This window comes from Otolemur garnettii, unplaced genomic scaffold (assembly GCF_000181295.1).
Source record: "Otolemur garnettii isolate 467f Iridium unplaced genomic scaffold, OtoGar3 scaffold00018, whole genome shotgun sequence".
In the NCBI taxonomy this organism is placed as follows: domain Eukaryota; kingdom Metazoa; phylum Chordata; class Mammalia; order Primates; family Galagidae; genus Otolemur; species Otolemur garnettii.
Window position 1 is genome coordinate 14,524,213 of NW_003852413.1, and position 12,907 is coordinate 14,537,119.

At 47.8% G+C, this 12,907-nt stretch overlaps 1 pseudogene across 1 annotated transcript; it reads right to left on the minus strand.

Moving 5' to 3' along the window:
* Positions 1-7,909: 7,909 nt before the first annotated feature.
* On the minus strand, positions 7,910-8,341 carry LOC100966652 (annotated as a pseudogene). Its single transcript, XR_001161101.1, has one exon. The product of XR_001161101.1 is annotated as a 60S ribosomal protein L34 pseudogene (transcript).
* Between the last annotated feature and the right edge of the window lie 4,566 nt (positions 8,342-12,907).

A 12,907-nucleotide genomic window follows, 5' to 3' on the forward strand; every position in this document is an offset into this window, starting at 1 on the left:
GAGGGAAATATCTGGAAGGCCAGAGAGAGCACAGCCCCTGCCTTCTCGCCTTAGAGTCTCCCTCCAAGTGACTCTGGTTTCCCTGATTATTGGCCTATTTAGGAAGAAACACAGGAGCAGATGCTATTTTTCCCAGGAAAACATGGTCCAGTCTCCCGGAGCAGAATCAGCATCTTGCCTGTGCTCCTTTACCCGGCATCCCACACCTGAGATGCAGGAAGACTTTCGTGTTTACTTTCCACGGAGGGCTTCCCAGTGGCACAGATCTGGCGTCTTGACACCTCTGAGAGTGTGGCCTACAGTCCCCGGGCTCCTGGGGGCTGCTGCTCTCTGGCCTCGCACTGCTTCTGCTACCCTGAAATCCTCCCTTCTGCCTCCTCAGCCATGTTGGGACCACATTGCCAGCACCAGCCCTGCTGCAGATAATGACATAGCCAGAGTTTGTCCTTTGGAAACATTTGGCATGTTCCTTGGAAGGAAAAAGTTAGCTCATCCCAAGAAAGAGAAGAGAGTTAAGGGCAGTGCAATCATCTCCGGATTGCACAGGACTCTAGTTCTTGGCTTTTAAAAAAAAACTAACATTAGTTTTTTGTGGCCCCTAATTTTCCAAAGAATTAATTTTCTTCCAATAAATAGTATGGGTGGAGCTGTATCACAGGCACCTCAGAAAAATCATGCCCCCTTCATAGGCGGGTTTCAGGTTGCTTTCTGGTAGTTGGGTGGGCTAGATGGAGGCTTAGTGAAGCCGTGGGAATGATCCAGTGGGGGATGGAGTTGATCCAGCTAAGCCTGAAGCTAAGGGATGCTGGAAATTGGCCCCAGCTGGGCTGGAGGGAGGAGGAGCAGGAGAGCCAGGAAGTCCCCAGCTGCTACGGCCATCACTGGCTGCCTCCTGTTCCCACACAGGCACCGGGGACTAGCCTGTGTCACTGTGTCCCCTCTCGCTCAGCTGGGTGGGCAGAGAGCTGTCTGTCAGGGTGAGGGAAGCGCCCTCCTGTCCGGAAGTTCACGGAAGCCATGCAGTCCCCCCACCCCCAGTGTCTGCTTGGTGCCTGGGAGGATGACGGGAGGACCCCACCAGCCCTATCTCAGAGGTGACCCCAGTCTTGTGGGAGCAAACATCCTTCTTTCTACCTCTCCCCTCCTCCTTCTCCCACTTGACTATCCCTCGAGTCACAAAGGAAAATTCCCAGGAGCTCAGCGCCTTATTCTCTGCAGACCTGCACGCCCTCCCAAGGGCTGACGCTAGAGGACCTGCCCCACGGCCACCTGGGCCACTGGCCACCACAGAAGGGCAACAGCAGCTGTCTCCTGTTGCCTCTGGGAGATCAAGGAGCGTGCCCAGCTCAGGTCCGGGCCTCTCCCCAGAGCACAGGAGCTGGGGGTAGAAGTGGGCTCCGCGACCCTCCGGCCTAGGGCGCTCCCGGTCCCCGCGCGCTGGGAGCCCTGCGAAGGGGACAGGCCGGGCCTGTGGACACGCCGCCCCCTAGTGGCCACAGAGGGCCACGCCGGCCTCTGCAGGGAGCCAGGTCTGTTGGTGCTTTTCTTAAACAGCAAAAACAGACCAAAAAGTTTTGTAAAAGACACGAAATGTTGGAAAGAGCGCTTAACTCCCTCTTTTCCATTCCTGGAGGGGGGGAGAGGAAGGAGACAGGAAGGGAGAAAGAAGCAAGATGGAAGGGGTGCCGAGGGCCTGGGGGAACTTTAACCTGCATCCCCCCAGGACCCTGAGACCATCATTTCTTTTCCTCCTCAAGCCTCCTTCAGCAAATTAGCTAGGAACCCTGCCTGGCAACTATGCCAAGTATTTTACTGGAATAGATAAATGTATTTACTCCTTATTTACAGAAAGAAAGAAAGAAAGAAAACTAGGCAGCAGTGTTATCATTATCCCATCTTAGAAATGAGGAAACTGGAGCACAACGAGATCGACTTACCCGGCAACCACAGAGCCATTAAGTAAGAGGGGGTTGGGTGGCGCCTGTGGCTCAAAAGGGTAGGGCGCGGGTCCCATATGCCAGAGGTGGCAGGTTCAAACCCAGCCCCTGCCAAAAATTGCAAAAAAAAAAAAAAAATAGTAAGAGGGGGTGGTGCAGGCTGTGGCTGCAGAGCGGCCCCCGGGGCCTCTGGAGGGCTCAAGAAATTCTGAGAGGTGAGTTAGAAGTCTCTTGTGAGGGAAGAAAGATACAGCCTGGTAGCAGTGGGGGTGTGCGGGGAATTTGGGATGGGTTGTCGAGCATGGACCCTGGAGAGAACTGGCTAAGGGAAGAGGATGAGGACAGGAGAGGAGGGGTTACGGTGGCATCTGCTTCCAGGACAGGAGCGAGTGTGTGCATGGTGGAGTCAGTACCTGACCTGTGGAAGACTCAGGAGAAGCCGGTGGACGGGAAGTCAAGGGGCCTCCGGGTTGGAGATGTTAAGTTACACTGGCCTCTTAGACATCCACGTAGAAATGAGTTGAGAGTTGGAGTCTGAGGTTCAAGAAGAAGGCGAGGGCAGAAGATAGGTGAAAGTCAGCAGCCAAGGGATGTGTCTAAAGCCACGGGACTGGATGAGGTGACCTAGGGAGAGGGCACAGATAGGAAAGAGAGGAGGCAGAGGAGAGATCCCAGCACCCTGGCTAGAGCTGGAACCGCCATTGAGGTACAGAGTGGAGGCCACTCTGGTACAGAAGCCTGGAGAAGGACATGTTTTAAGAAGACAGATGTTCACTGAGCCAAATGCTACTGGGAGACAAGGAAGCCGGGACTAGGACGCCTGAGCACTGGGTGTGACATGGTGGAGGCATCATGTCAGAGGAACAGCTGGGGTGAGAGCCAGTTGCAGTGCACCTAGGAGAGAACAGGGAGGGGTGATCACAGGCCGGGCTGGTCTGCCTGTAGTAAATGCCTGTGGCAAAGTCTCTGCGGCTTCTTGGACCCCTTTATGTTCTATAACTCTCTCATCCTGAGAGGTAGGGAACAGGCCTGCATTGCCACGTACCGTGTTTTACAATCCCAAGATCTCAGTATTCAGTTGATCACTAGGAAGATTTACAGATGGCTTAATTTAAAGTCAGTATAATCATGTGGAAAATACCAACGGCCTTAGCCTGGATTCCCCAGGAAGCACAGCCTGAGGCAAAGGCTTACAACTCTACTAATTTATTAGGGAGTGCGATTTCAGGGAGCAGGAGCTGGGGACTGAGGGAGAGAGACCGCAAAGGAAGATGAGTGACTACTGAGAGGAAGACGCGTTATTATTAAATGGCGCTGCTAAATCTGGCTGACTGCTCTGTCCTGGGGGACTGTCCTCTACCCTGCATCACAGGATGGTCAGTGTGCCGGGGAGAGAGGGGAAAGAAGCAACCTTTCCAATCCCTTCTAAGGTGGGCCCAGGATTCTCCTTCTGGGAGGTTATGGGTTGTTAACTGCCCCCTCCCCCAGCACTCCCAGTTGCACAAGTTTGGGTGGGAGCCAAGCTGGGGTCCTGCTGTGACCTGTGTCAATAAGGAAGCCCCAGGGCAGGAGGGAAGTGGCGGCAAACCCGGAGAAAGACATGGTGTGGCCACCACACGCCAGCTTGGAGTCCTTTGGAGTCTAGGCAGAAATGATCACTGCATTCATTGGTGGTTGAGGAAAGTGACAGGTGAGGCCGAGAAGACCTGAAGTGATGCGTAAAAGGAATCTGATGTGTCATCTGAGTAACAGTCGGAACTGTCACTCTATAGAATGCAATAGCCAGAAATGTCAGCAAGAACCTTATGTCTTTAAGAGAATAACTGAACCTGGATTTGTGTTCAAGGATGTTTACAGCAGCGCTGTTTGTAAAGGAAAAGACAAAAGCAAACCAGGAACAATGGAAAAATCATTCATACAATGGGGACTGGTTAATGAGTGATGGTATTGAATACAATACAGAGTTTAGTCTTCCATAGAAAGAAGGATGGTGGGTGGTAGGGAGGAATAGGAAGCAGGGATTGTAAAGAGACACCAGAAATGTTTAGGGGTGACAGACATGTTCTTTGTTGACATTGGGGAGAGGTTTACGGGTTTATACATATATAAAAGCTTATCAAAGCCGGACACTTTAAATGAAGTTTATTGTATGTTAATCATACCTCAATAAAGCTGTTAAAATAATAAACGTAACTGGCCAAGAGCAGTGCCTCTTGCCAGTAATCCTAGCAGGTTTTTTTTTTTTGAGACAGAGTCTTACTATGTCACCCTGGGTAGAGTGCCATAGCGTCCCAGATTACAGCAACCTCAAACTCTTGGGCTCAAGCAATTCTCTTGCCTCAGCCTCCCAAGTAGCTGGGACTTCAGGCACCTGCCACAACCCTGGCTGTTTTTTGGTTGTAGTTGTCATTGTTGTTTGGCAGGCCCAGGCTGGATTCGAACCTGCCAGTTCCAGTGTATGTAGCTGGTGCCCTAGCTGCTGAACTACAGGCACCAAGCCTAATCCTAGCAGCTTTGGAGGCTGAGGTAGAAAGATCACTTGAGGCCAGGAGTTCAAGACCAGACTGAACAAACTCTTTGCGAGACTTTGTACAAAAATTTAAAAAATTGGCCAGATGTGATGGTGCATGCCTATAGTCCCTGCTACTCAGGAGGCTGAGACAGGGAGGTCACTTGAAACCAGGAGTTGGAGGCTGTAGTGAGCTATGATTGTACCACTGCACTCCAGTCTTTGTCATAGAGTAAGACCTTGTCTCAAAAAAACAGAAAAGTACATATATGCCAGACACAGTGGCTCATGCCTGTAATCCTTGCACCCTGGGAGGCAGAGGCAGGTGAATTGCCTGAGCTCAAGAGTTCAAGACTAAACTGAGTAAGCCCAGCATTGTGGCGGGCACCTGTAGTCCCAGCTGCTGGGGAGGATGAGGCAAGAGAATCTCTTGAGCCCAAGAGTTTGAGGTTGCTGTGAGCTGTGATGCCACAGCCCTCTACCAAGGGTGACAAAGTAAGACTCTGTCTCAAAAAAAATTATATATATACATATATGGGCAAGCATGGGTATGATGTATGTTGTTAGGAAATAAATAAGACATATGAAAGTCCCTATCCTCAATGATTGAATAGTCCACAGGAAAGAGTAAGACTTAATGCCAACAGGTGGTGGTGGTGGAGAGGCTAGCAAACGTTGGAAGGATTGGAAGGATAACAGGAGGAAGTCTGAATTATCAATCAAAAAGTGAAGGTAGGGCAGTGCCTATGGCTCAAAGGAGTAGGGCGCTGGCCCCATATAGCAGGGGTGGAGGGTTCAAATCCGGCCTGGCCAAAAACTGCAAAAAAAAAAAAAAAAAAGTGAGGGTAATTTCATCAGCACATGAATAAACTTCTCCTTCCTTCTCTTCATAATAAACAAAAAAGTGAGGGTAGGATGAGAAAGTGGAAACAGAGAAGACATGCAGAACAGAAGGACGGGAGTCTGGTGAGCAGGGAGCGGTCCGGAAACCAGGGTGCTGACTGAGAGGGGACCCTGGGGTCGGGAGAGGTGAGGAGCTTCAGTCCCGGACCCCACTCCCACCCTCCCGCGGGCTGCTTCCGGCAAACCCTGGCTCTCTGCATCGTCTCCCCTTGTTGCAAGGAATTAGAGACAGTCTGTTCCTTACAAGAAACTAAATAAAAAGCCAATCTCATTAAGATAGGATAGTATCCATTTCACCTCCACCCAGAACCTGAGAATGTGACCTGATTAAGGTCAGACTGGATAAGGATGGGCCCTGACTCCAGTGACCTGTGTCCTTCATAGAAGAGGCGAGGACACACAGGGACACGGAGAGGAGGAGAGAAGGCGAAAGAGGTGGAGTGGGAGTGAGGCTGCCGCAGGCGAGGAGCGCTGGGAGGAAGCAGGGAGTAGCCTTCCCCCAGCCTTGGGGGAGCACGGACACCTTGATCTTGGAAGGCTGGCCTCCCGAACCGTGAGAGGATGAACTTCTGTTGTCTTAAGCCACCGAGTGTGTGATAATTTGTTAGGGCAGCCCTGGGAAACAAATTCAGTGAAACCAGGATGTGATGTGGCTCTCTTTCCTGCGGAGCCGGAGCCGTTGGCTACAAGAGCACAGTTTATTGGGGTTCAAAGTCCTAGTGGAGAATCTGAATGTAAATGAGGAGTGGCATAGTAGGTCCTTTGTTTCTTTCTTTTTTTTTTTTTTGAGACAGAGTCTCACTATGTCACCCTGGGTAGAGTGCCGTGACGTCACAGCTCTCAGCAACCTCAAATTCTTGGGCTTAAGCGATTCTCTTGCCTCAGCCTCCCAAGTAGCTGGGACTACAGGCACCCCATAGTAGGTTTTTAAGTCTGAAAGAAACACTCTTTCTGATGACCCAGAAACTAAAGTTAAAAAAGAAAAATTAAGGCCTCGTGCAGGGCTCATGCCTATAATCTCAGCACTCCAGGAGGCTCAGGTGCGTGGATTGCCTGAGCTCAGGAGCTTCGAGACCAGACTGAGCCAAAAGTGAGACCAGCCTGAGCAAGAGCGAGACCCTGTCTCTAAAAAATAGCTGGGCCTTGTGGCAAGTGCCTGTAGTCTCAGCTACTTAGGAAGCTGAGGCAAGAGAATTGCTTGAGTCCAAGAGTTAGAGGTTACTGTGAGCTGTGACACCACAGCACTCAACCAAGGGTGACAAAATAAAACTATCTCAAAAAAAAATTAAAGGGAATCATCTATAATTTGGTAAATTGTTCAGAGAATTCTAGATCTTAGAGCTTCTTGGCGTCTGTTTGACCCCAAGAAGTAGATGTCCCCAGCCACTTGATGCCAATGCTGGTTGGTTGCTTCTGAGAAGTACATATCCACCCCACCCCACATGGAGTTCTTCCACCCATTCTCCAAACCTGGGTGCTGCATGAGAGGGAAACAGATCCCCCCTGATATACAGAATGAGCCAACATGAACCTTCTCCAGGCTTGTGCAAGTAACCAGCACCCCAGTGGAGCTCTGCTTCTCTGCCTCCAAAACCCCACCGCAGCTGCCTCCCTTTGCAAACTGCTCACCCCTCAAATCCAGGGGTAGAAAGAACGTGTCCCAGTCACTTCTTAGAGGCCTTCTAAAAGGAAAGGAGATGAGGTACAGAAACAAAGTCTTCTTGGATTGAAAAGGGGGAAAATATGTGTCTTGTTTGTCTTGAGCTTCTGACAATAGTGGGAACACCAAACAATCAGGTGAATAAATCAGGTTCCACATTAGTTAGCAGAAGAGGAAGTCTCAGAGTCCGGGTTCCCTGGATGGTTCTATCCTGGATGGACTGACACACAGTGGCCTCATCTTGGTTCAGTCTGCCTGGCTAGGGCTTTTAATGTTTTCTTGCTCAAAGGACATTTTTTTTTTTTTTGAGACAGAGTCTCTGGTGCCCTGTAGAGCACTGTAGTGTCATAGCAACAAACCCTTGGGCTCAGGCCTGGTGCTCTGGCTCACACCTGTCATCCCAGCACTCTAGGAGGCCTAAGTGGGTGGATTGCTTGAGCTCAGGAGTTCAAGACCAGCCTGAGCCACCCCATCTGTAAAAAATAGCTTGGCATGTGGCAGGCCCTTGTAGTGCCAACAACACCCTGTCGCTAAAAAATAGCTTGGTGTTGTGACAGGCACTTGTAGTGCTAGCTATTTGGGAGGCTGAGGCAAGGGGATCACTTGTGCCCAAGAGTTTGAGGTTGCTGTGAGCTATGATGTTACAGTACTCTACAGAGGGTGACAAAGTGAGACTCTGTCCACCCCCAACCAAAAAAACCCAAACTCTTGGGCTCAAGCAATTGTCCTGTCTCAGCCTCCTGAGCAGGTGGAACTATTGGCACCCACCACAATGCCTGGCTCATTTTTTTTTTTTAGACAGAGTCTCAAGCTGTTGCCCTTGTTAGAGTGCTGTAGCCCTTGGGCTCAAGCGATCCTCTTGCGTCAATGTTCCTATTTTTAGTAGAGATGAAGTCCCACTTTTTTTTTTTTTTCAGTCTTAATTTTTATTACTCAAAAAAAGCTTCATTTTCTTATTTAGCTTTCTGACTCTGTGCTTGTGCCTTCAACACTTTCACAACGATTTTCTGCTCCTCAATAAGGAAAGCACATTTGATCCTGTCACGAACACATTTAGCACACATGGAACCACCATAGGCCCTGCTGACGTGTTTTTTTGTTTTAGACAACCTCATAAGAACTTTAGGTCTCACAGCATGAACCCCTCGAAGTCTGCCTGGGCACACGCCACATGCTGATTTTGGTGCTTTCCCAACCTTCTTGGTATAAAGGTAAACAATTCTGTTACCAGGGGTTCGGGACAGCCTGGTTTTGTTAGAGGCTGTATTGTAGGAAAGCCTATGACGGTATGTCAAACGCTGCACCATTTTGAGTGCCTCTAGACAGCGTCCCCCTGAAGTCCCACTTTTGCTCAGGCTGGTCTCGAACTCCTGAGCTCATGCAATCCACCTGCCTCAGCCTCCCAGAGTGCTGGGGTTACAGGTGTGAGCCACTGCACCGGGCTGGGATGTTCAATTTTGAAAATGACCTAGCAGCTGTGTGCTTTCAAGTGCATCTGGAAAGGAGGAAAAGAGGAAAGGAGCCAGCGCCCAGCAATTGTCTTCATTTAAATTCACTTTAAGTAGGAGAGCTGGGTGATTTTGTTACAAACCCCAGGATTCCAAGGAAATAGCTTTGACAGTTCATCAATTACAGATGAAACAGGTAATTCATAAACATACACATTTCAGCATGACACTGTCTCAAAATACACCGCATCCAGTGTGACTCTACCCAGGGGTGGTGTAACTACCATCAACAATAAAGAGTTTTAATTCCGATTAAAAATGCTTTTCACAGAAGGAACGATTGACAGTAATGCCAGCCAGGGTTTTCTTCAACATAAAACACTTGCTATAAACATCCACAAATAGCCGGGGAATTTAAAAACCAGGAAGGAAATGAGAGATAGTTATCTCAGGGGAAGGAACAAAACTGCCTTACAAAGACACAAACGTTCTATATTCCCTTGTATTCCATCCAACTTCTGCCTGGCAATTGAGTTGCCTTAGAATGATGGCAAGTGGTGAATAATTTGCCTGACTATATCATCAAACATCAATAGTCATTGGAGTTTAGCGAACTTTTTTCTTTTCCCCAAACTTCTTTCAATAATACAATGTATCTCAAAAACCAGAGAAGTACATAAATGATTAAAGTTCAAGATCTGAAAAAATTAAGGGTCCAGGCCAAAAATGAAGTTACATTCAAAATAAAAAAAGTATTTTCTTCTCTCATAAAGACATTATGCAGGGGGAGTGACCAAGAAAGACTTTGAGGCTCAGCGCCCGTAGCTCAGTGGTTAGGGTGCCAACCACATACACTCAAGCTCATGGGTTCGAATCCAGCCTGGGCCTGCCAAACAACAATGACAACTACAACCAAAAAAATAGCTGGGCGTTTTGGTGGGGGCACCTGTAGTCCCAGCTGCTTGGGAGGCTGAAGCAAGAGAATCACTTAAACCCAAGAGTTGGAGGTTGCTGTGAGCTGTGATGCTACAGCACTCTACCCAGGGCAACATAGTGAGACCCTGTCTAAAAAAGAAGAAGACTTTGAGCTGGGTGCACCTGTAGTCCCAACTACTTGGGAGGCTAAGATGAGGGGATCAGCTGAGCCCAGGAGTTTGAGCCCAGTCAGGGGAGCATTGTGAGACCCCATCTCTATGAAGAAAAGACGAAAGACTGTCAGATTACACTTGTGAATTCTCTGCAGACCAAGTCTGACCACTGGCCTTGTAGGCACAGAAACCCAGAGTTCCCAGCTCAGTCAGAGCAGATCTTTCCATCAGGAAGGAGGATATACATTATTCATCCATTGCAATACTGGCATATAAAACCAGAATGACCATTTAGTGATCACTAATGAGAAATATAACTGTCATCTGGGAAACCATATGATCAACCCGTCCTTTCCCGTAGGCACAACTATTATGATGTCAGAAAAACTATCTAAAACTGGGCGGCACCTGTGGCTCAAGGAGTAGGGTGCTGGCTCCATATACCGGGTGACAAAATAAACAATCTTAAGATATTATAGTTTATGACTCTGTTGGACTTTATCTAATTGGGTATCTACTAGCCATCTTATCCTCCTGTAAATATCCTAGTTTCTCGAATACTCTTTGAACTGGCTTTAATATCTTACTGATTTCTTTATTAATTAATAAGTTGAAAAAGGCTGGCACAGTGGTTCACCCCTGTAATCCTAGCCCTCTGGGAGGCCGAGACAAAGGGATTACTTGAGTTCAGGAGTTCAAGACTAGCATGAGTAAGAGTGAGACACACACCCCCATCTCTAAAAATAGCCAGGCATTGTGGTGGGAACCTATAGTCCCAGCTACTCCAGAGGCTGAGACAAGATGATTGCTGAAGCCTCAAGCCCATGGCTTGGCACCTGTGGCTCAAGTGGCTAAGGCGCCAGCCACATACACCCAAGGTGGCGGGTTGGAATCCAGCCTGGGCCTGCCAAAAACAACAATGACGGCTGCAACCAAAAGATAGCCAGGCATTGTGGCGGATGCCTGTGGTTCCAGCTACTTGGGAGGTTGAGGCAGGAGACTTGCTTGCGCCCAGGAGTTGGAGGTTGCTGTGAGCTGTGATGCCACAGCACTCTATCCAGGGGGATAGCTTGAGGCTCTGTCTCAAAAAAAAGCCTCAAGCCCAAAGAGTTTGAGATTGCTGTGAGCTATGATGACACCACTGCGCTCTCCCCAGGGCGATACAGAGAGACTCTGTCTCAAAAAAACAAAACAAAGCAAAGTATCAGAGGAATGGAAGAAAAAGTATCCAATGTACACAGCCCTATTATGAAATTAATTTATAGCTTTCATATGAAATCTATAACCTAATAAGAGCCTAAGAATACGGGGAGGAGGGAGGGAGAGGGGAGGGGGAATGGGTGGAGGGAGGAGGATTGGAGGGATCACTTCTATGGTTTATCTTACAAGGGTACAAGTGAACCTTTCTAAGAGTAGAATATGAACGTCTTAACACAATAACTAAGAAAATGACATGAAGTCAATGTTAACCAGTTCGATGGAAATATTTCAAATTGTATGTGCAAACACCACACTTTACCCCAGAATTGCATTAATATACATAGTTATCATTTAATAAAACAAACAAACAAACTGCTTACCTTCTTATAGTCAGATTGTTGCCAGCCAGGGAACCATTACAAAGCAGCCTACTTGCTCTGGTACAGAATATACTGCTGCCATAATCTAAATTCACTGCAGTCCCTAAGTACTGACAGCTGAAGAAAATCACATTCTCTTTCTCTTTCAGGATTTGCATTCTAAAAGGTGAAGGAGATGTAGTCTTAGATCATGGTTCCATTAAGTGGGAACACTTGGAATAAAGTACCTACACCGCTTTCCACATACAATGGAGAAGCCTCCGGAAACCAGCTGTTCCGTCCTGAGGCCAACCCTGGGCCTTCAGCAGGCGCAGACACCCTATGTGTTTGCAGGAACACCTGATTCTTCCCCGGCATTATCTTTGCTCTTTCTTAAAGGTGAGTTTGCACTTTTTACAGTTACCAGATTCTTCAAATCCTCAAAAATTTTAAGTGACTGTAATGCCAAAACCTTGATTTCTTTAACCTTTTTAGCTTCTGCCCTAGCAAATGACATTTCAGCATTTGGAAAAAAAAAAAATGTAAAAAGCATTCTGAAATCAGAACGTCTTCTTTCACAATTCAAGGAAAATGTCCAAAGTTCAAGTTCAGGTCTAAAATCGAACAGGGTACTAAATTTAGAAATATTAGATTTATTATAAAGCCAAAGATGACTTTTATTGCAGGGTCAGTACTTACTACATATTAAGTAATGATAACGTTCTATATATGGTCATACAAAAAAATTAAGATAAGGGGCTTCTGTGACAACTGCCTTCCTCCTCGTAGATAAAGCTGCCTCCATTAAGGACATTATTCCTATGCCCTCAATAAAGCTTCTAAAACTTGGCCCAGATGTGTTTTTGTGGCTATTCGAATCATGTGTGTTTATTTAGCTATTTTTATTATTCATACCGAATAATCTTCTTTTTCTTTGTCCTCGGTGATGACAAAATGTGCTTTGGATTTTTCGGTTCTAAAACCATAAAAGTTCCTTAATGAGTTTCAGACATAAGGCCACCCATTAAGAAGACAGGAGCGCCTTCTTTAATGGTAATTGTTCTACTGTGGCTGGAGCGCAGGACACACACCCAGGCTGGCTGAACACACCTGATAACACCCACCACAAGTAATTCCGACTCTACTGTTTCTCCTCTCCCCTGGCAGTAGATACAAGGGAACAGGAGTTCTATGGAATTGTTTTTATGGTTATTTTAGAATTTCACTAAAATTCTAAAATCGTGGCAGGGTGTGGTGGCTCACACCTGTAATTCTGGCCTCCTGAGAGGCCAAAGCAGATGGCTCCCCATGGAGCTCAGGAGTTCGAGATGAGCCTGAGCAAGAGTGACTCCCAGTCTCAACTAAACATAGAAAAACTAGCCTGTAGTCCCAGCTACTTGGGAGGCTGAGGCAGGAGGACTGCTCAAGCCCCTGAGTTTGAGGATGCTGTGAGCTATGACGCCAGGACAATCTACCCAGGGAGACAAAATGAGACTCTGTCTCAAAAGAAAAAAATTCTAAATCCTAACAGCTTTGCCAAGAATTGGTACCTCCTTGAGCTACCACATCTCTCTTTTGGTTTAAAAAGCCAGTGCACATGGCTTGGCGCCTGTGGCTCAAGCGGCTAAGGTGCCAGCCACATACACCTAAGGTGACAGGTTCAAATCCAGCCCGGGGCCGCCAAATAACAATGATGGCTACAACCAAAAAGTGGCCGGGCGTTGTGGCGGGCGCCTGTGGTCCCAGCTACTTGGGAGGCTGAGGCAGGAGACTTGCTTGAGCCCAGGAGTTGGAGGTTGCTGT